At 41.7% G+C, this 20,316-nt stretch overlaps 1 protein-coding gene across 2 annotated transcripts in view; it reads right to left on the bottom strand.

Moving 5' to 3' along the window:
- The window catches only part of SLC6A1 (solute carrier family 6 member 1), a 60,030-nt gene that overhangs the window by 39,382 nt on the left and 332 nt on the right, over positions 1 to 20,316 (bottom strand). The window contains exon 2 of one of the 2 annotated variants that reach the window (XM_027664951.1): positions 12,987 to 13,059. The exons of the other annotated variant lie outside the window; for it this stretch is intronic. The gene's annotated coding sequence lies outside the window, so the exon portion shown is untranslated. The remainder of the gene's footprint in view (positions 1 to 12,986; positions 13,060 to 20,316) is intronic. 2 annotated transcript variants of the gene reach the window in all.

The following is a 20,316-nucleotide window of genomic DNA, read 5'->3' as shown; positions in this document are numbered from 1 at the left end:
CTTACAGATGAGTCTGAAGCAGTCTCAGCTATTTGCACTGTAATACATGACTGCTCAGTTGAAGAAAGGAGATTGGAAAACCATATGGCACCAATTACTTATGTCCTCCTGTAACCAACACTTTTCCTTTTCAGATACAATTTATCTGTACTGCTTGGCAGCTCCACTGGCTCCCTCTCTTCTCCTGAGGAGTACTACCACATGCAGACACCATTTACATGCCAGGCAAATTATCTCTGCAACCGTATTTTCACAATAAGCCCAGCCTTGTGTCCCATCCAAAAGGTAAGTGTCATGATTTGTGCCTGTGAAAGATGCCTTGGCACTTTCTGAAAAGTAAATCCAGAGTCCTGGCAGAATTTCAGCTTTGGTGATTGCATTCAGTCTACCTATAGTACCCTTTTTCTAACAAACAGCTGATGAATTCTAGCCCAGATGTGACTAGTAGCATATCCCAGATTCCAGGAAGCTGTTAAATCGAAGAACAAACTTAATAATGAGCAAATAAGCCTTATTTCTCATGGATCTGCTCTACAGGTATTTTTATGCTCTTTTTCCCAGCTCCCAGAATCCCATCACAATAGTTGGACTCAATAGAAACCACAGGATTAATTCTCTGAGGAGATTTTCTCTTTGAAATGCTGGTCAGAAACCCAGGGAGAATACAAATGGCACTTAAACCTCATTTTCCTCAGCCTGCAGCAGCAACCTGGTAGTGTTTAGTTACTTCCCATTTAAGTTTCCAATTCTTAGCTGAAAAGAGAGTCCCACAGGCACATGGGTAACAGTGCCAAATGCTGGCTTCTGACAAACAAATCTAAAGGGAGGAAAGCAAAAGTCCTATGTATTTGGAAGAACGAATTTGGACTAATTTCCCTTTCCAATGTTTTTATAAAGTGCATTTTCATATTTAGGAGGAGAAGTAAAACCTAAAAGAGCTGATTTGCAAAATCCAATTGCTAAACAGCTTCTTTTAGGAAGGAAAAAAACCCACCACTCATGAAAACTGCTATAGAAAGCCCCACAAATGAGCGACATCTTTTTATGCTTTGGTTATGTCGTAGGGTCAATTTACTTCAAATAATTTGCAAGTTAGCTCAACACACTGTGAAAAGAGCATTAAAAGCCAAACCCAGCAGTACCATGAGGTGCCATGTTTATTGCATGTTAATGGAATATCCTTGCTCAGCTTATCAGTTCCCATAAAAAAGCCCCAAACATGTGAATTTTGCAGCCCAGCTCTGCAAGCTCCCCCAGGATGTGAAAGGGAAGAGGTGTTCTGTGTTCTGAACAGCTCATCACTTGTCACCACCCCCGGGCTGAACACTTGTCACAGTGCCACGGACTGACAGGTACTCAGCAATCTCTTGAGGAGAGTGCTGGATGCTCAATAGCCCTCCTGAACTAATTTTTCTAACTTTTTGAAAACAATTTTCTAGGCCATCTAGCTGGGAATGTCACCTTCCAAATGGGAAGCAAATAACTGCTGCATTCTCAAGCTCTGTAGTCGAGCATTACTCTTATTAACCATAGACAGCAGTGATGGCACAGGCAAAGTATATTTTTTCAGAACTTAACACTTGATGAGAACTACATATTTTCCCTCTTTGAATGTAGCTCTGTGCTTTTTTTCCACCTACAGTAAAATGCATGAGACTGACTTTAAACTGGTGAGATTTAAACACACGCTTGAAATTAAGGTGACACCCAGGAGGTTTAACAAAGCTCAATAGCAGGAGGAAAGTACTCATGAAAGCAAAGAGGTAGGGTTCCAAGAGAGACCTGCAAGGGTTAGGAAACGCTTCCATTTATTTGGGAGGGCTGAATATCCTTTTTTTCCCCCCTCACTACAAATGCTACAATTAAAAAACAAAACAAAATAAAAAAAGGCTGAGATATCACCGACTGGTTCAAGGCTTCACAGAAATTAAGTGAGAGAACCCAAGCAAGCACTGAACTTTTCTGTTTCCTGTAACTGAGGACACTGACAGAAATATTCAAAAGATGATCTTACCTCAATGATTTTTTAAAGTAATACAAAACAAGAAATTATATTCGGGACCAACATTTCTGGAAAAAATGCTGAGCCTAGTGCAAGACCACTGCCCAGCAGCACAGCCTCACTGCAGAGCTCCCAGATAACAGCTACAGGACTAGGGAATACAGCAAAAAAATCCCTTCCTCTCCCTCCTTCTTGTCCCTGCCACATGGATGGCAGGAGAAGGGAGAGGAGAAGTAGAGCAGGCAGAATATCTCCTTACCTGCCCAGAGAATCCAATCCCAAGGCAGCTCTTCGTTCACAAGAGGCTGTTACAAAACTTTCTGGCCAAACCACCACTTGTGAGCAGTGGGTTTGCAGGAATTCAGCATTGATGCTTTTTTAAATTACTTTTCTATTTGCCAATTAAAGGCAACTGCAAAGACCATTTTCCAATGACTCGTTCACCTACCGAAGCAGAAACAAAGCTGTCCACATTTCCCCACGGCAGCATTTGGCTTTAGGAAAGTTCCCTAAGCCTTTTGTTTCTAGATTTCAAAATGGGAACACTGTGGTCCCAAAGAGCTGCAGTATTTTTAAAGGAGTTTCACTCCCACAAGTGTATCCATCCATCCGTCCGTCTTGTGAGCCCTTCCCCTCACACTGAGAGCTCGAGTAAAATTCCAAAAGATTGGAAGCAAAATTCTGTTCCCATAACAGAAGACCTCAAAAGTCTTCACTGAAGGAATACAGTATCAGTCCCATAAATCTTCCAGGCTCAGAAACAGGAGGCTGAAGAAACAGAAGCTTTTTTTTTTTTTTTTGGGAGGGGGGCAATACAGAATTAGCCTTGGAAGGGAAGCATTCAAAAGACTGTCCCAAAACAAATACTGACCTGTATAATATAATAGGGTTTGTTTACTGAGGCATGAGCAGATACTACTTCACTGATTTAAGTGAATAGGCCCAGTGCCAAAGCTATCAATGGAATTATATCTGCTTATGCTGCTGGGAAGTTCTGCTCTTTGCACAGCATTCAGTGAGGTGTAAAATGAGGACTTAATGTTACTTGCTTGGACTCATTTCAAAAGCAATTGCTGCACCTGTTCATACCAAGGCACACAGTAAGTTCTTTTATTTTTACCAGAACTCAAGAGCACAAAACCTGGATTGAAATAACAAAGCCATGTTTCATATTACTACACATTTCTTTGTTCTTTACTGATCACCTCCTTTCTAAAATGCATTAATTTTCCTAAAGGAAGAAAAATAAAAATCTGTTTCTGCCTATAAGACAATGAGCAATTCCTCGCATCTGCTCTCCACAAGAACAGAAATTTCTCTGGTTTGCACAATACTGAATATGAGCAACACATCTCAGCTCCCCTGGAAGCCTATCTTCCAAGTATTAACCAGGACATAGGGACTTTTAAAGAACAATTAACGGAGTTAATTCTATATCCCTCTGAGTACAATAAAATAACAAGTGGGAAAATAAGTCAGATTTTTTTCCACAGAAAAATATCAGTTCTTATCTGCATAGCACAGATTGAGCAAAGAGTTCTCCCCTGTGATGTAGCTCTAAGCCAATCTAAAACAGTCATAATGGACTTACTCCAAATATACTGCCAGACTGCAGGGATTGTGCAAACGGAGGCCTTGGCTCTGCTAAGCAGTAAATATCCTCATTTTCCACTGGGAGCTCATGTTACTTTGAAGGAAAAGGGTATTTGGCTAAATGGAGAGAATTTTAACAAACAAACAGCACACCACGTCACAAAGTTATTGCACTAAGGAGAGAAATCTTCATCTCCCTGTAGCTATAAAAAGTTGCATTCAATGAACAACTTGGAAGAAGCAGAGAAAGGGAACAACCTGATTTCTTAACATTTTCCTTTAAGTCAGTAAAATGTAGACAAATAGCAAAAATCAGCTCACACAGTGCACCTGTGTGGGCCTGGTGAGCTCCAGAGCTTCTCCCCAGTCTAAATATTCCATGATTGTGTACCCTGCATTTGGATGATGTCCATCACACCCCTGAAGGAGGCACATTGCTTGGAGATCGTGGGGAAGAAGTGCCAGACCCATGGACTGCAGCCCCTCTTGCTTAATTGCTCATATGAAGGCAGCAGCTGTGGATAAAGCTTTCCATCAAGAAAAGTAGAATAAATACTCCTACCCTTTTCTAAATTTTTTTGGTGTGTTTCTATTTGTTTGGTTTCGCTGTTGGTTTCTGTTTGTGCGCTTGTTTAAAATTTTTAATAGTTTCTAAATACTGTCTCCTTCTTGTGTGAATGTTCACAGAAGTGCCTCCCAGCAGCAGAGGCTACATTCAGCTGTCTCCAGTTTTAGACTTCCATCATTCCCATCTTCAAGCCCCATGACCTTTCCCATGGCTACTTGGTATTAAAGGGACACACCAGCACAGGTACCAAACTCTCACAAAAACCTTGTGGGTAACTACACTCAGGGCAAGGCTGGTACTTGCTTGTCACCCTTCAGAAAGGCCAATGCTGCACTGGACATTTTTATAGTATTTTTTGGGTTTTTTTCAGGTTTGTTTAGTAAAAAAAAAAAAAAAAAAAAAAGCTTGTGCAATGGTTATCAGCAAATCATCCTCTCATCCTCTACCTCAATGAACTGAGGAAAGTTGGTTTCTTTGAGGCTATGGAAGCATTTGTGGGTATCAAGTGGGAAATTAAATACCCAGAAAAAAACAACAACTATAGGACCATTTTTTAAAAAAAATTCCAATTCATTCACACTATTTGGGAATGTCAAATATTTATGTTTCATTAAGAAAATGTTGATAAAATTACCACTGGATTACATTGAATAGCATGGCTGAATTTTTCAAAGGAGACAAAATACATATGTGTGCATTTCAGTGGGATTGAGGTGTCTGCCTTCCTTAGACTCTTAAGATAAAAGAAAAAACATATGCTGAATGATGAATGCCCACTTTGGTTCTGAAATACTAGATTTAATTGTGTTTTGGTCTAAAGGCTGGTACAGACTAGAAAAGGAAAGATGTAGATGGGAGCAGGAAAGGGATTAAATCTGCCAATCACATCCACAAATAGCACTACCATTTTTAAGATCCATTGGACCAAATCCTGAAGCCTTTTATTAGCAAAGAAATTCCCATTACCTTGTTCCACACAAGACAGCGCTCCATACCTTGCATAATTCAACTACTGAATACAAAACCCACTCTTTCTAACTCTTGAACTCTTCCAGAATTCGATTTTTATTATGCACAACATACTCCAGTGCACACAACAGCTCTTTTTTAGGGCTTATCACAGCCAGATGACAAGGTGTCAGCTTTGAGCTACCCCTGAAGATTCCCCCTCCCTGTAAAGATGCCAATCTGAGATTCCACAAGCGAGGGCATGTTTGTGTTCTATCACATGTCAGCCGCTATAAACAACAGCCTGAAGGGAGCTTTTCCCCCCACTCCTGTAAACAAAGGAAGTCTTTATTCCTGTAGTAGTAGATCTCACAGGAAAACTGTGAATCTTGACTGCTACATGGCAGAGATAACTCCTGCTCCTGCTAAGCAGAGCTCCCTAGAAATAAACCACGAAGTTGGAGACATTTATTTACAAGACAGTTTGGACATCCTCAAACACAACTCATTCAGTGTATTCTGCATTTCAGAGTCCTCTGCCCATCCAGCCAGCAATGGAATTTCATCTCTGATTTTAAGGCATCTGTCATCATTATAGAAAGAAAATATAGAGCCTTGCTTTAAAGTGAATGGAGATTATTTTAGTTCTAGAACTGGAAATATTTTGTGGAAGCAACAGTGACAATACGTAGCTGGGACCGAATTAATATTATAAGAAAAATGAGTGGATTTCATTCTTTTGCATTCTTTTGTGATACACATCCCAGAGAGAACAATAATCCATTCAGCTTTCCTGGTGAAAATAAGGACCCTCCCACACAAAAAGTCACAGCAGCCCAGCTGTCACCCAGTCAATATTTTATGCTCCCCATAAGCATTTCTAAATGCACAGAACTGCATTGTCCACCACTGTAACTGTATTAAGGCCAGTGGGGCTCTGGCTGCAAAGATCCCTGGCCTTTCTCATCTCTCTCTCTTCCAGCTCTGCATTTTCCACTATGAGAGCTTCCTGCTGGAAAAGCAACACCCTTTTCTAGGGGCTGTGTGCAAACCTTCCATCTGAAGGCAGGAACATCATGGAGAAAAACTGCTGTACCTCAAACAGTCTAGAGAGGCACACAGAATAAATCTTGTTACAAACACAGAACTATACAATTACTTCATAAACAAACACAGCAAATGCCTTTAAAAAAATAATAAACAAAGCAGTGTGATCTTAACTAGCCCAGCCCAGTAGAAAAGACATGTTACAGTGGCAAACCTACAGACAGGCTCCCAACATTCTTCACAAAGAAACCATCTCAGCATAATCACAGATAATATAAGCACAGTAGAATGTATGCCAGCCATGGAAATCTTCTTACACCAGGCATTCTCTGTTGAAGTGCATGAATACAGTGCTGGAGAACAAAACTATCTGAAAACAGACATGTATTTTGCTTTCAGACACGAGACAGGCTGGCACACATGTCAGATGCTCAGCATAATAATCTCTTGTGACCCCATGTTGGTTCTTAAGCAACAATTCTAAGGGGTTTTGTTGTTTGCCTGGTTTTTGGTGTTTGGTTGGTTTTTTGTTTTGGTTGGGATTTTTTTTGGGGTTTTTTTCTTTTTGTTGTTGTTGTTGTTGTTGTTTTTTTTTAAATGGCTGCAGCATTCTGCAGAATTTTGGGGGTTTTTTTGCTTACTTATACCCCTAATCCAGCAGCAAGCAAACAACAGTGACCAGACTGAGGTACTGCAAGTTGAGGTTGTTACCTGCTGCTATTCAAAGCTGCAAACTCTTTCTTCTCTCTGACCTAACTCCTCCAAGGGCCTGGGGCCAAACCCTGGGGAAAGCTGGGTTACTTAGAGCAGACCTGCTTGTTACCACCCAGCCAAAAAGCAGCAGACCAAGTGGAATAAAATGGCACACGAAGGACAAAAAAAAATGCCCACCCCTATGTGTTCCTTGGCCATTCTTTAATTCCAAAGGATCCAGGCAGGCTCTGCTGCTGCAGCACCAAGCTGCAACCATTTCAGCACTGCTGCTGCCACTGTTGCCAGAAGCCCCCTGTGTGCAGCAAAGGCAGGCAGGGAGTGTGGAGCTGATAGTTTCCATCTGCTTTCCAAGGAGGACACCAGAGGATGGTGCTAGAGTCTCTTCATTGTGCTCATTCCTTTGTAGTGTTAATTATTTCCATGTCTTTCTATCCACAAGGGAAGTACAACTGACACATCTTTGTGCAGTTGCAGCTATTTTCCCTCTTTCTGTTCTCCTACAACAGGAGCATTTGTTAACAGCTTCACTGACCTCAATCTGCACATCTTTATCACTCCCTGGAAGAAAAAAATGCCCATAAATCTGCTCACTTTTATTTTCCTTGCTTTACTATGTGTTTGTCAGAGTTATCTGTCATTCATGTGGTTTTTGGATTCACTGCTTCCGCACTCCATGCAGACAATCTTGACTGCAAACACATGAATGTCATTAATCCTCATATTTTGTGGCCAAAAGTGAACTGCAGTAGCTGTGGAGGGAGCCTGAATACAGTGCATTTCAAGGCAACATCTATGTCACCTTTAAAGAAGGCAGATTATTTCCCTGCCTCTCCATCTCCCCTCTAACATCAGCACACCAATAAATGAAAATAATTCATCCCTAGCCACAATGCACATGGCTTTTAACTACCAGGTACAGAGACATTCACATGTTTACCTGCCCTACCTGAGGCTCCTCTCTGCAGTTCTCTTTTTAACCACTGGAAATAAATAACATGAAGTAAATTGCATTGCCCTTGCAATGCAATTCTGTTGAGATTTTCTACAACTGCAAAAATAGTGGCAAAAGGAAAATATACAGGCCTCATGAAAGGAAAACAATCTCTTACAAGGTTCACTCTGAAAGCATGTGTTCCTCAGAAATAAAACAGCTTTTGTGTTACTCAGAAGACGAGGCAGCAAGTTCTTACATGAAGAACAAAAGAAAAAACTAAATAGGATTGCCTTTCTAATAATGTCAGTGCTGGCACAGACATGATCTGCAAATAATAGTTTTTGGTTTTTTTTTTTTTTTAAACTAGACTGTAAAAAATTATCTTGGGTATTTGTGAACATATTTAAAGGTCCATGTAAGTATTTCCCAAAAGCATATTTGTCCATCAGTAAACCACTTTGGCTAAGATATACGCACTCCTTTATAATAAAGACATTCTTTGATAATTTTCATTTAAAACTTCCTCACCTCCAAGATACTGCCTTCATAAACTATCCATTTATTTTTAAGCAATCTGCATAAAGACAGCAGTAGGATATCATGCTGAAGCTCAATTTTCAATACAAAAAGGTATAAAGCTCTAATAAATTCCACCAGTCACAGTTCAACTCCCTTTTGTGGGAGGAATCATACTGAGACAAATCAAAATGTTCCATGGCCTCTCTAAATTACTTTCGAACAATGTCCTTGTCCTTTATTTATATCAAACCCAATTTCCATTGAGACTATCCCAGTAGTATATCATCAGTCAGTAAACCTGTCAAGTCCCTTGGAGCCCCCTTGGCAACGGCTTTTGTCAATCCAACACCTCCCTGGAAACTCTTGTTGTGTCAAATCAAAATCACCTTTATGCTCAGTGGCGATTGATACACTTGGAGTGGCTGAATGCCAGTGTGGGAAAACAATCTTCCTCCCAGTCCTCCCAGTGTCGCTGTGAAGCAAAACCATCAATCTCCTTTTCCAGACACCCATGAAGGTGAAATTCTACCTTGTACCACGTGTGTCCCCATGCACTGTCAGGCAGAGCTGTCTCCTCTTGAAGGCAGCTTGAAAAGGGAGTTCTGACTGATAAACCACAAAGACCCCCGTTTGCTTGTATTTGAAATCCAGCAAAACCCTTCCTCTGCTCCTTGAGGGACCAAGATGCCAGGGCCGAATTCCCAATGTGGAAAAACTACTGTTGATCTGTTCAAGTCACTGACCTTTCCCAGGTACACACTTGTCTCACTTTCCTGCTGTTTTCTTCAGACATATTTATTCTTATTCTGCTGCTTATTGGAACATTGTTGTATTCAATCCAGCAACCATCTCATACGCCAGAGTTCTTGTGGGTTTGGGGAGGGGGCAGCAGCTGCATTTCTTCTCACCCCTGCACTCCCAAAATTTAGTCAGCTGCAGAGTGTTAGTTGTTACTTTATAATCACTCCATTCCTACAGCTTTCGGTGCAGTGAGCAAGGTAGATTTACAGAATGTGGTACACTAGACCTCAGCAATCAGCAGCAGTTTTCAGGTCCAGTGGAGTTTAACCAAGAGAAGTCACCTCAGAGATGACATGAAAGGTGATACATTTGGTAACTGAGATGGTTTTCCATAGAATGGCAGCACCAGATTCCCTGTCTTTCACATGTCTTAGTTATCTAGCCCCTCAGACTTTACTTTTTTCAGAAAAAGATATTATCATACTATAAACAGAGTCCCAGGCTTTACCAAAGTTAGCTCCTTTTTGATATTGAAAATTCCCTGGTGCAATGCAATCTGCTCACAGACATCAACACCATAAAACACCACGGGCTGCTGTGTGTGGTTATAGACATTTCTATTTGTGCCCCTACTTAAGAGCTGAGTATTCTTTAAAATGGTGACATACCAGGACAGTGCCAGATAGTCCAAGGACAAACAAGTGACAGTCTGTAACTGTGCCAGCACTACAGAAAGATGTTACCACCTTGTCAAGGTGACAAACCATTTCCAGCTGGGTGCACAGCACAGGCCAAACAAAAAAGGCTACAACTGACACTGCATTCCAGTCTGGTCTCTTTTCTCCTAACTGCAGCACTTCCTAACCCAAGCAATCATCTTAAACATTGTCAAGTGACAGCAGGAGCATAACTGACAGTAGGAAAAGATGAGAACTGTAGAGTATGTGCTGTATCTGTGCGTGTACAAACACAAATACCTCGTGTGATGTGTGTGTGTTGATGCACATACATGCACTTGCAGAGCTGACAGGCTGATCCCTGGACACCTGGAAGAAGGTCCTGGTCTTCCTGGGCACAAGAGCTGCCCAGAAAAGGACCACAGGGCATGTGAGGCACTGCTCCAAACAGGTGCAGCCACAAAGCTTGGCCAAACTGGAGGATGATGGACACCACTAGAGTCAGGTTCCACTGAAGAAGGACTCTTCCTGACACCAAAGCAATGTCTGATGTCCAAGTTTACTAATTAGTTCACTCACTAAATTCAACATATATTTTGTTTCTAACAAGAGTAAAGATTTCACCCACGAATTGTTACAGAAACCTAGAAAACATTAAAGTGTTACCAAAAAAAAAGAAAAAATAATGGCTTTAATAAAACATATCAAAGTGTAGTGCCACTAGTCCCTTACTATTTTTAAGTGTTCTAAAATGTAGCTGTCTGTACATTACAAAGCAGATGTCTTGGTTATAAACCAAGATATCTCAATACAAAAAAAACCCCAGAAGAACTCCAGAGAAGCTGATCCTATACAATCAAGTGTTTTGAATTGGCAATAAAACCAGGTACTCTGCTGGGACATGGTTGGATCTAAACCCAAAAATAGCAGTCAAGAATAAATTCAATGATTCTCTGAGCACCATATTTGAGATGACCCATACTGATGAACAAAGTCAAAAAAACCTGTGAATAATGCCCAGAGGGCACAGTAGCCCAGCATTTCTAAATATGTCCTCTCAGACACATTTCTGACAAATAATACCTCAGATACATTTTGAGTTACCAATCTCTCCCTCAAGATAAGGATCTTATTAGAGCTGACACAGAAAACCTGACTAACTCAAAGTTTCGATGCTTTTAAGGCAAGTTCAGAAAACAGCCAGAGATTCAAACAGCCTGAGATAGGTGTGAAACAATATACATAATTTCCAAAAGCCTTGTAAGGTCAATAATTACACAGTCATTCTCTAACAAGTGGCCAATTGCCAGAAATCCTGCTGAAAGCAAGTGAGAGTTTCTGGCATCACCTTTCCCAGGGGGATAACATTACAAGGACAGTTTTAATTTGCATTACCTCATCTGCACAATCATCCTGAGCAACAGTGGACCCAACTGCCTTCCACCACATGGAGCTTTTCTGGTTTATGCTGGTGAGGATCTGGGATATAGATGCAATAACTAGAGTATCTTTGTCATTCTAAGACCAAGAAACTTAGACTGCAGAATTATGGCAAAACCATCCTGCTTCATTCATTTTTATGAAAGAATCCCAATTCGCCAAAAAAAACCAAACCAAACCAAACCAGAAGCAAGTGTGGTTGTGCTCACACAGAGTTCCTCCAAATTAAAAAGTGCATATTGTACCTTCCTCCAGCTTGGTGAAATGGCCAACACTGCCCTCATCCTCCTGGCTGTCCGTGAGTGTGATATTTCTTAATCACAGTATTTTGCACAGCTATGCCACTAATTAGATCCATCCTTGACAAGCTGGAACAAGAAGGAACTTTTCAGTAGCACACCAAAAAGAGTAGTGGGGCACTGTGACACTGTGCAAGTGTCCAGGTTACAAGCCACCATAAGAAACATTATACAGGTGGAAGTTCAGCTTCCTAAGGCCTTCTATTGCCACTTCTAACTCAGGGCAGGCACCCCTCGTGCCCCGGTTCCAATACTTCATTAACTCTGATTTAACACGGCAGTGAGGACACTGTCAGCTCAACAAGGAAAGGCTCTGAACCTGACAATACTCTCAAGGAGTTCTGACCCTTCTCCCCCTCACACACAAAGGCCAACTTTTTTCAAATTGCCAAAACCTCTCTGGATTAGGTCCAGCTGATAAGCTCCTCTCACTTGCTAAGGTGGATGGAACACACAGCACAAAGCACAAGATTTCTAAGGAATTCAAGCAATCTTGCAATCAATATGCAGCACAGATCTCTGCACTACAGCAGTTACATTATCTTGTGTGGCACATGCACTGTTCCCATGGCAACCAGCATCCTTCATCCAACTCCATTATTATGGCTGTTTGAGGCTTTCAGAATCTCTGGTGTCCAAGCCATTGCTCAGAGCTACTTTGTGCTAATAAGCCTTGAGAAAATACACAAGAAGAAAAGAAGAAAATACAGCAAACTCCGTTTTGATAATCTATAAGCAACATGGAAAGCAAGAAGTGGCAGGGGAAATACAATTCAATCAGCTGAGGGGAAGCAACTCTTATATAACCACCTTCATTGAGACAAACATAGTCTCTTAATTCCAGAAAAATTAGCAGTCTGCTTAATAAGTTTGTTGATGAAGAACAGCTTTGCAGTAGGGATGAGGAAACAAAATCTTACCGTACATCTATTGTAATATTAATGTCTCTATACTTGACACCACAGAGATCTTTGTTTTCATAAAGGACTGAGTTTGTAAATATCAGCAGCAGAGATTGAGAAAATAATTTCATTTTGACCTTTTTATGAAGTCTGATATTGAAGTTTTAAGGGGCTATTATCAAAATCTATAATCTTTACAGTATAATCTATGTTTGGTTTATATAAATTGTCTCTAGATACCTTAAGCAAGCTGTCTCTATCAATAACACCACTTTTTTTTTTTTCTTTTTCTCTTTTTTTTTTCCTGGCATTTAAGCATTTCCACATCAAAGCATTATAGCAACCTCATTATGCTTTGCACAGCTTAATACAAAGTTTCTCTTAGTCACCAACAAGGGAATTTCAGGCAGAAAATAAATAACTTGATTTATTAAAGTGACCCTTGACAAATCATCCCTAAGTTGCTGGCTAGGGGTTTTATCCCTGGGAAATACACGTGGGTCAGTAGGAACAGAAATACTTTGAAATTGGAGGGTTTGAATGCTCTTAAAAAGAAATGTTAAAATAAACAAAGAAGGCACTACACTAGAAAATGTCCTTACAATTGACAAAGGAGACTGAGAGGCTGCTGAATCCAGCTGATCTTTGTTTCAATTCTTTAATTGTGCTCAGCACCTGTTGGGAAAGAACAGGAATTCTTTAAGTGCCTTGGACCCCATCTATCAGCTGTGTTGGCCACATCCAGTGTCAGGTCAGCTGGATTCCTTGCTGTTGAAGGCAAGCAAGGTCAAAAGCAAGGTCAGTGATTAGTAGAGCCCCACCAGGGAGATGAATGGAAGCAGCTGGGCCCCTCTCACAACCCCCCAGCCATGGTCAGAGCTGCCAGGCAGCAGCAAAGCCCAGTTTCTATGAGCGGTGCAATAGCAGGTCTCACAAAGCACCCTGAAGCAGGAGCCCTTCTCCCTTCCACTGCTGCCACACTCCAGCCCCAAAGCAAACCCTGCATCCCAAACTGGAGTCCAGGAGGGCTCCTGGCAGACCCTGCTCTTTGGGGCTGGAGAGCTGACATTACACTTCAAGTACGATTTTTCAAGCATAAGGCGTAAATATTTTAATATTACGCTCTGCAGAAAATCAGATTAAAAAAACCCCAAACCTTCTACTGTTGGTACAGGAACGTGTTAAGCATTGAGGAAAAGCAAGTGAGACATGACTTGTTTGCAGCTACTGTCACGTGGTTCAGTTCACAACCTGAGAACCTCCCAACCTGCTCGTGTCCTCACCCCACAGCTCCTATGCCCAGCAGGTGTGACACTGTGCTCTACCCACTGCAGGCCCAACATCACCCCCACCAGGCTGATCCTGCCTGTCCAAAACAGGGAAGAAAGCCACGATTAGTATCCCAGAATGGAACTTCCATAACATTTCAGTGTCTTTCCATTGGAGGCTGCTGTTCAGCTCTGGGACAGATTTTAAATTCTGCTCGTGTTTGACAGCCAGTGAAATCAATGGAATTAAGTTCAAGTCATTTGTACCACTTAAGCCCACAAAGAAGATTAACATATTTAATCATATAGGTTCCTGCTATTAAATAGTTTGCAAGAGGAAAAGGCATGGAATTTTCCATCTGCGCCTTCCCTTTGGAACCCGCACAACAAGCACGCACAACTCTACTTTTCTTGCTCGTTGAGAGGGGAAAACTCTGTTTTCGCAGAGAGGAAATGGAGAGATGACCCAGGAGTGCTTAAACTGCTCTTCCTTTTCGTGTGCTTCAACTCAGGGATGGCTGTTTCCTTCCAGTTCAAATGCAGCTTCTGCGTCATCCTCCTGTACGTGACCAGCAAGGGACGCTAAAATGGGACTGTGAGGTGAAGCAAAGCAGCACACACAGCTGAGGAAGATGACATTGTGTTACCCTGAAGCCCATCTGCTAAGCTAGAGAGGATCTATCACACATGAGCAGTAAGATCCTTGAGGAATGATAATTTTTTTTTCAGAAATGTTAAAGCCCTGTTCAAATAATCCCAGTTAATTTTAATTTCGGAAGGTTAGATAGTCCTCAGAATTTTCTCTAATTGCACATTCCTCAGAATAGACTCCTCTGGTTGCTCTGTAATCAAATCATAATTAAAGCATCTGTGTCATTTTATCTATCTCTTCCTGCTATTTGTAGCATTTACAGAAGGCAACAAAGATGCAGCATGCAAAAATTTCAGCACCAAGGCTCATAATCAGGGCAATAATAGGGATTTGTGCTAGTGTGACTGTCTGAGTGTCTCCTTAGGCTTTCATTAGCCTTTAAAAACAATTGAGGAAGAGAAGAATACTAAACAGTGCCCCCCTTGTTATGGTCACAACTGGAGGCCATGTTTTATTCCTGTGATACTTGTTTTTAAAACAGCTGCCTCGTTTCATCCCGGCTTCTCTGAGAAAACAGTCATGTGGGGAAACACTTGTAGCCTGAAATTAAGGGAGTTGTTAAATTGCAATATCACCTTGAGAGAGGAAAGTATTTTCTCTTTGAGCACTGTGTCGGCCGTCAGACCAAGTCCCCACGACATTTCAGCCAGGAAAAAGATCCCAAACAAAAGCAACCCCCAGTCAAACTGATTCCCTGAGCTGTGTCACAGAACCCCCAAAGGAACTAATCCCGGGGTTGGGATGGGATTGGTGATGGTTTGCTCCCTCTGCCTTCAGATGCGAATTGTAAATCACGTTCCAGAAGAAAACTGTTGGCACCAACTCTGCAAACTTTTCCCCTCCAACACCCACCACTGTGAAGGGATGAAAACACTGAACAAGCTTCCCTGGAGAGAGACTTTGCATCTGGAGCTCAGTTTAATCTATTTTACTTCAGAAAGAGGGGGAGGTGGGAAATCATAATTCCTTGCACAAGGGGAGTTCAACATCAGACTGGAGAATTTCCTTACAAATTTCTAGTTTGTGTTGAAAGGAATACATTGACTGGTAACTGAAAGCACCTATTTTTCAAAAGAAAATTTTGTGATGTGTTTATTCCCCACTGACATGACTTTTTCTTCCTTTGTTCTCTATTAGATTTTACTCTTGTTACACAATTTTACAACTGGTAGAAAGAGTACTGACTTTTCACTGTATGTTTTCCATTACACATTAAAATAATTGTTGTTTCACACAGAAAAGATTCAATTTTTCAATAAAGATTACTCTAAGACAGAGCTTCAGACTAAAATCATCACTAAGTTTGCTCTCAACACATCACATTTTTAAAAATATGAGGATCAAAACTGGAATAAAATCAAAGTTTTCCAGCTCAATAAATCAATGTATTCATGGTTTTAAAATAACTTCTATTCTTGAACAATGAACTCTCTCAGAAATTATTGTGATTTTGGAATAATCAATATATTCTGTGACTCTGTGACAGCAAATATGTTTAAATAGAAGCCTTAGCATATCTAATAGATAATGTTAGCTACCACATCTGGATTGACTTTATTCCTTTTAGGGGGTTTATTGCTGGGTTTTCGGTTTTTTTTTTTTGCAGCTTGGTTTTCCTCTGTGTTAGTGTTTTGGGTTTTTCCCCTAAGCAGACAACAGTGGCACATCGGAATCGCTACAGATAAGTCAAGCACAGGACTTGTGAGGCACCAAAGCGATTACTCAAAGCACCGCATCAATCACAGCTGAAGGCAGAGGATTTGTACCTGTTACACCTCGTGGGTTCCCTGCACCCACAGGGCCCTTTTGTACCAGAGCTGTCATTAACTGAACAAAGCAGAACTGCTGTGGAAACAGTGGCATTTTCTTGCTCATCAGAGTAGCGACACCGAGCTATCGGAATGTTAATGACACGGTTTGGGTCCTTTTCCTTGGGGAAAAGCCAAAGCATGACCTCCCAGGCTGATGTTGTTCCAGCTGTGCCAGCGGGACTGAGGCAGCCTTTAGTCCGGGCTTTGCAGATTACATCAGCCCTGCTGAGGACGTGGGCAGAGTCTTCTGGGCTCAAAAGCTGCACGTTGGCCACATCTTGAACAATTAAAAATATTGAGAAATGCATTTGTAAAAAAAAAAAAAAACCAAACCAAAAAAAAACCCCACCAAAAACCCAAACAATTAAACAAACACGGAGGGTTTCTTGTAGAGGAACATTTTGCTGTCCATAGTACGCCGTGAGACTTTCCTTCATCAAGTGCCTTCGTCAGAGAAAGGAGGGCAGAATATTCATACAAAAATACAGTTTTGTTATTTTCCTTCCTAGTGTATAAGGGACAAATCCTGTCTGTGTTCTGTGTTCAGGTTTTTTTCCATCAGTAAAGAAGATCCAGATGCATTTATTTATCACACTACCTTTCAATCTGACGGACCAAAGCACATTTCGAACATCCAACTGCCAGTCTCGCCCCTATATAAGGCTCACAAAAGTGACCTGCAAAAGTTTCAGATTTTATAGGTATTATTTTCCCCTTAAAAAAATCTACGTTAAAAAAAATTCCAATAATCCACTTGGTTGTTCGTTCTATTCTCTCACAGAGCTTAGGAAAGAAGCAGAAGTTGGGGCTGAAACGCTGGCTGTCCTCACACTGCCAGTCACAGGACATGCTTCTGGAAGCAGAGGAACAAAATGTCTCAGTTGCTGGAAGTTCTGAAGCATTTTGATTGTGGTTTATTTAAGCCAGATACCAGACAATTCACCCGTGATCTGAGCACAGTTTAGTCTTGCGGTAGATAACAAAAATCTAACGATTGCACCTGCTATTGCTGTCCTTGCCTTGTCCATTGTTTTACTGAGCCTCTGCAACGACAGACCTTGGGTGTTAAGTGAGCTCTATCACGACTTGGAACGTTCACAGTCTTTATTTGGCCACGTCTCCGCTGTCTTCGCCTGTTCAAAGGTCAGAACTGCAGCGTCAACCTTCCTCTACAAGCATTCGGGAAGGCTCTGAGGTGCACTGCTTTCTGCACTTTATGTAACCAAATGTGTCACCGCATTTAGAGCACAACCATGCAAATGTCACAGATGACCATCTAACACGCAGTGGAAAGGCACAGATATATCCTCAAGTCCAAATTCATTTCTCATCTCCAATGTTCAAGGCAATCGTGAGTTAGAAGAAATCACGGCAAGTAGAAAAATCCTAAGATAACTTGAAAAGAAATTGTCACCAAGGATTCTCTTCAGAGATAATATTTTTTTTCCAAATCACTTGTTCCGTAGTTGAGTCATCCCAGAAAGAACCTAAAGCTTGTGGAAATTTGTCACTGCATATAGGATGATGAGGGCAGAATTCTTACAGATTATCTAGAAATTTCCTTTTTGCAGCTGGAGCTTGGTTTGCACTTAAGCGGTGAATAGATTCGAATACACAAAAACATCTCCCACCACCTCCCTACTTGTTCCCACTCCTCATGTTCAATTACTACTGTGTTATACTTAATAGTGCCATCAACGCTGCAGTGCTTCAGCAATAATAGAAGCACCACCTCGGCAATCAGTTTCTTCAGTAAACGCATTAACCACTCGTCCATGCTAACAAATCATTGTTTACTTTTGAAATATGTTTTAGCAACCTACAATAGTCATGAATCGAGTGAGATCGGTTTATGCAGCCTCTGCATGTTATGAGACACACTCAGCTTTTAACTTTACCAAACAAAACTACATGTTCAACAAAGCACACGTGAAAATTGCTTCATTTCTCCCTTCTCCACAGGCATATGGAACAGTAAGATTTACACACCTAAAATACACACAGCCCTGTCCGGAATATTTCAAACTCACTGGGTATGAAGAAATTCCCAACAGCAAAACTATTTATCAGGGAAACAACAACCTAGAATTCAGGCAGACTCATGCTCATACGGACACACACAATAAAAGTAAACTGTAAAAACTGGCAGTCCATGCTGATCATCATCAAATGACAACACTTGTACCTTTAACCTCAGAAGAAACCAAAGCCATCAATTCTATAAACTCTAAATATTTAAAACTCTCTTACATGGACTTCCCTACGATGGCAGTGCTGCTATTAAAATACTTCAAGCTTATCAATTGTTAAATTATGTTACCTAATTACAAAAAGAATTCTGAGCTGTCTTCAGTACCATTCAATACCTCTCTTAACATGGCATCAACGTGGCAATTTCTGACGGATTTCATCCATTTACCACTAGAGACGAAATTTATTTTGGCAACTGAAACAGCCTATGTTTTCTCTGTGCCCCCTGCCCTGCCTGAAGTAGATACACGGCACATTAAGTGAGTTGATTCTCAACGGTGTTGAAGTGTCTTTGAAATTCAAGTCACTTTCGCACCTGCACAGGAATTTAATAACTCCAAGCTTTAAATCACTGCTCTCCATATCCGGAACTCCACATTTAAAATATGAACTGCCAAGTTCCTCAGGTTTTGAAAAGACCAGGAGCAGCCACTGTCCCTTTAATGTTCCACCTCGTCTCCAAAAGGAATGTCTTTTTACTAGAGCTCAGTGTGATTCACTGGAATTTGCCAGGCAGGTCAGGAAATCCCCTGAAGCAGAGAAAGAATATTAAAGAGATGGGACATGTATATCAAATCTTATTACTGTTCTCTTATGAGAATCAATCAAGTGAAAGGATGTGATGATGTCATTATGACATCATTGACTTTGGGATTAGAAATTCATAGCTACTTAGCAACCAAAGCTGTCCAACACAGAAGTAAGAGATTCACTGGAAGATGTTATCATCTGACCCACTTACTGCAAAACAAATATTTGTCAGTTCTTGCTCAAGACTTCATAAGAGATACAATAACTTAAGGACATCTATGTTTCAAGAGCAGAATATTAGAAATAAAACCTCTCTGAACCTTTTCTATTAATATCCATTTTTTTACCTCATAACAGCTAATGTAGGTTTCATCACAGTCGTCTTCTTTCTCACTTTCCCACAGATCTAAGCCCTAAAAATGCATAAAGAAAAACCTTGTGCTAAACAGACTTTGTTATTTTAAGAACTACAAGCTCAATCAGAAACTCAAACCTCGTATAGTCAAGGGAGACTAACATAATTGGCATAAAAATGCAAGCTTAGAAAGCATGCTTATTTCATTAAAGTAAGCTGGAAATATCCAGTTGATGAGCTCCGGTATCTGTCAGAAATTCCAGCCAAAACAAAAAAGAAAGAGCTTTGTGCATGAAAAAAGAATTGGTCACGCTACTTCTGTGGCTATTTCTGGGACCTGAAAGGGTTTGATGCCCGGAATCTATGCCTGACCTGATTTTCTTTAAAGTTCACTCGTCTCTGTTGAAAATACAGTTTAAACGAGTCCTAAAGCAACCGAGCAAAGCCCGCAGACGAACTGAAATTATAACTAAACCTTTAAATCCATTCCCAACAAGCCAGAAACAGAGCATTGGGCTGACACTTCGTGTTTCCACATCCGCGCCCCGCTAGGGACAAAACCCAGAGCACGGGGACGCATTTAATATCAAACGAAAGAAAAATAAAACACTCCACCTTCTGGAAATAACTTTTATTAATAATGTGAGGCCGTTCCAGGTTTGAACGGGGCGGGGGCCCCGCTCTCCCGGGAGCGCCCGCAGACCCCGCAGCCCCCCGCCGGTGCCGCTCCACCGCACCGACAGCGCTGTGGGAAGGCGCACACGGACCGGGGAAGGCTCCGCAGACCCCAAATAGAGCTGCCCGTGCCCGTGGCCGCCGTGTCGCCACCAGCCCGGCGCTCCCGCACCGCCGCCAGCGCGGCGGCAACAGGCGGCCGCTTCCCGGGCCATTCCCGGGGGGATTCACCCCCGCCGCCCCCGGCCCCTCCGCGCTCCGCTCGGCTCCCCGCAGGGGCTCCGCCGCCCTCCGAGGGGATGCCGCCTCAGCCTCCATCCCCCGGGGCGGCTGCGGCCCCCGCCAGCATCCCGGCAGCATCTCAGCATCCCGGCAGCATCTCAGCATCCC

This window comes from Corapipo altera, unplaced genomic scaffold (genome assembly GCF_003945725.1).
Source record: "Corapipo altera isolate COAL_440 unplaced genomic scaffold, ASM394572v1 124, whole genome shotgun sequence".
NCBI lineage: Eukaryota > Metazoa > Chordata > Aves > Passeriformes > Pipridae > Corapipo > Corapipo altera.
The sequence above is the reverse complement of the archived record's forward strand: the minus strand, read 5'-3'. Positions and strand labels throughout refer to the sequence as shown.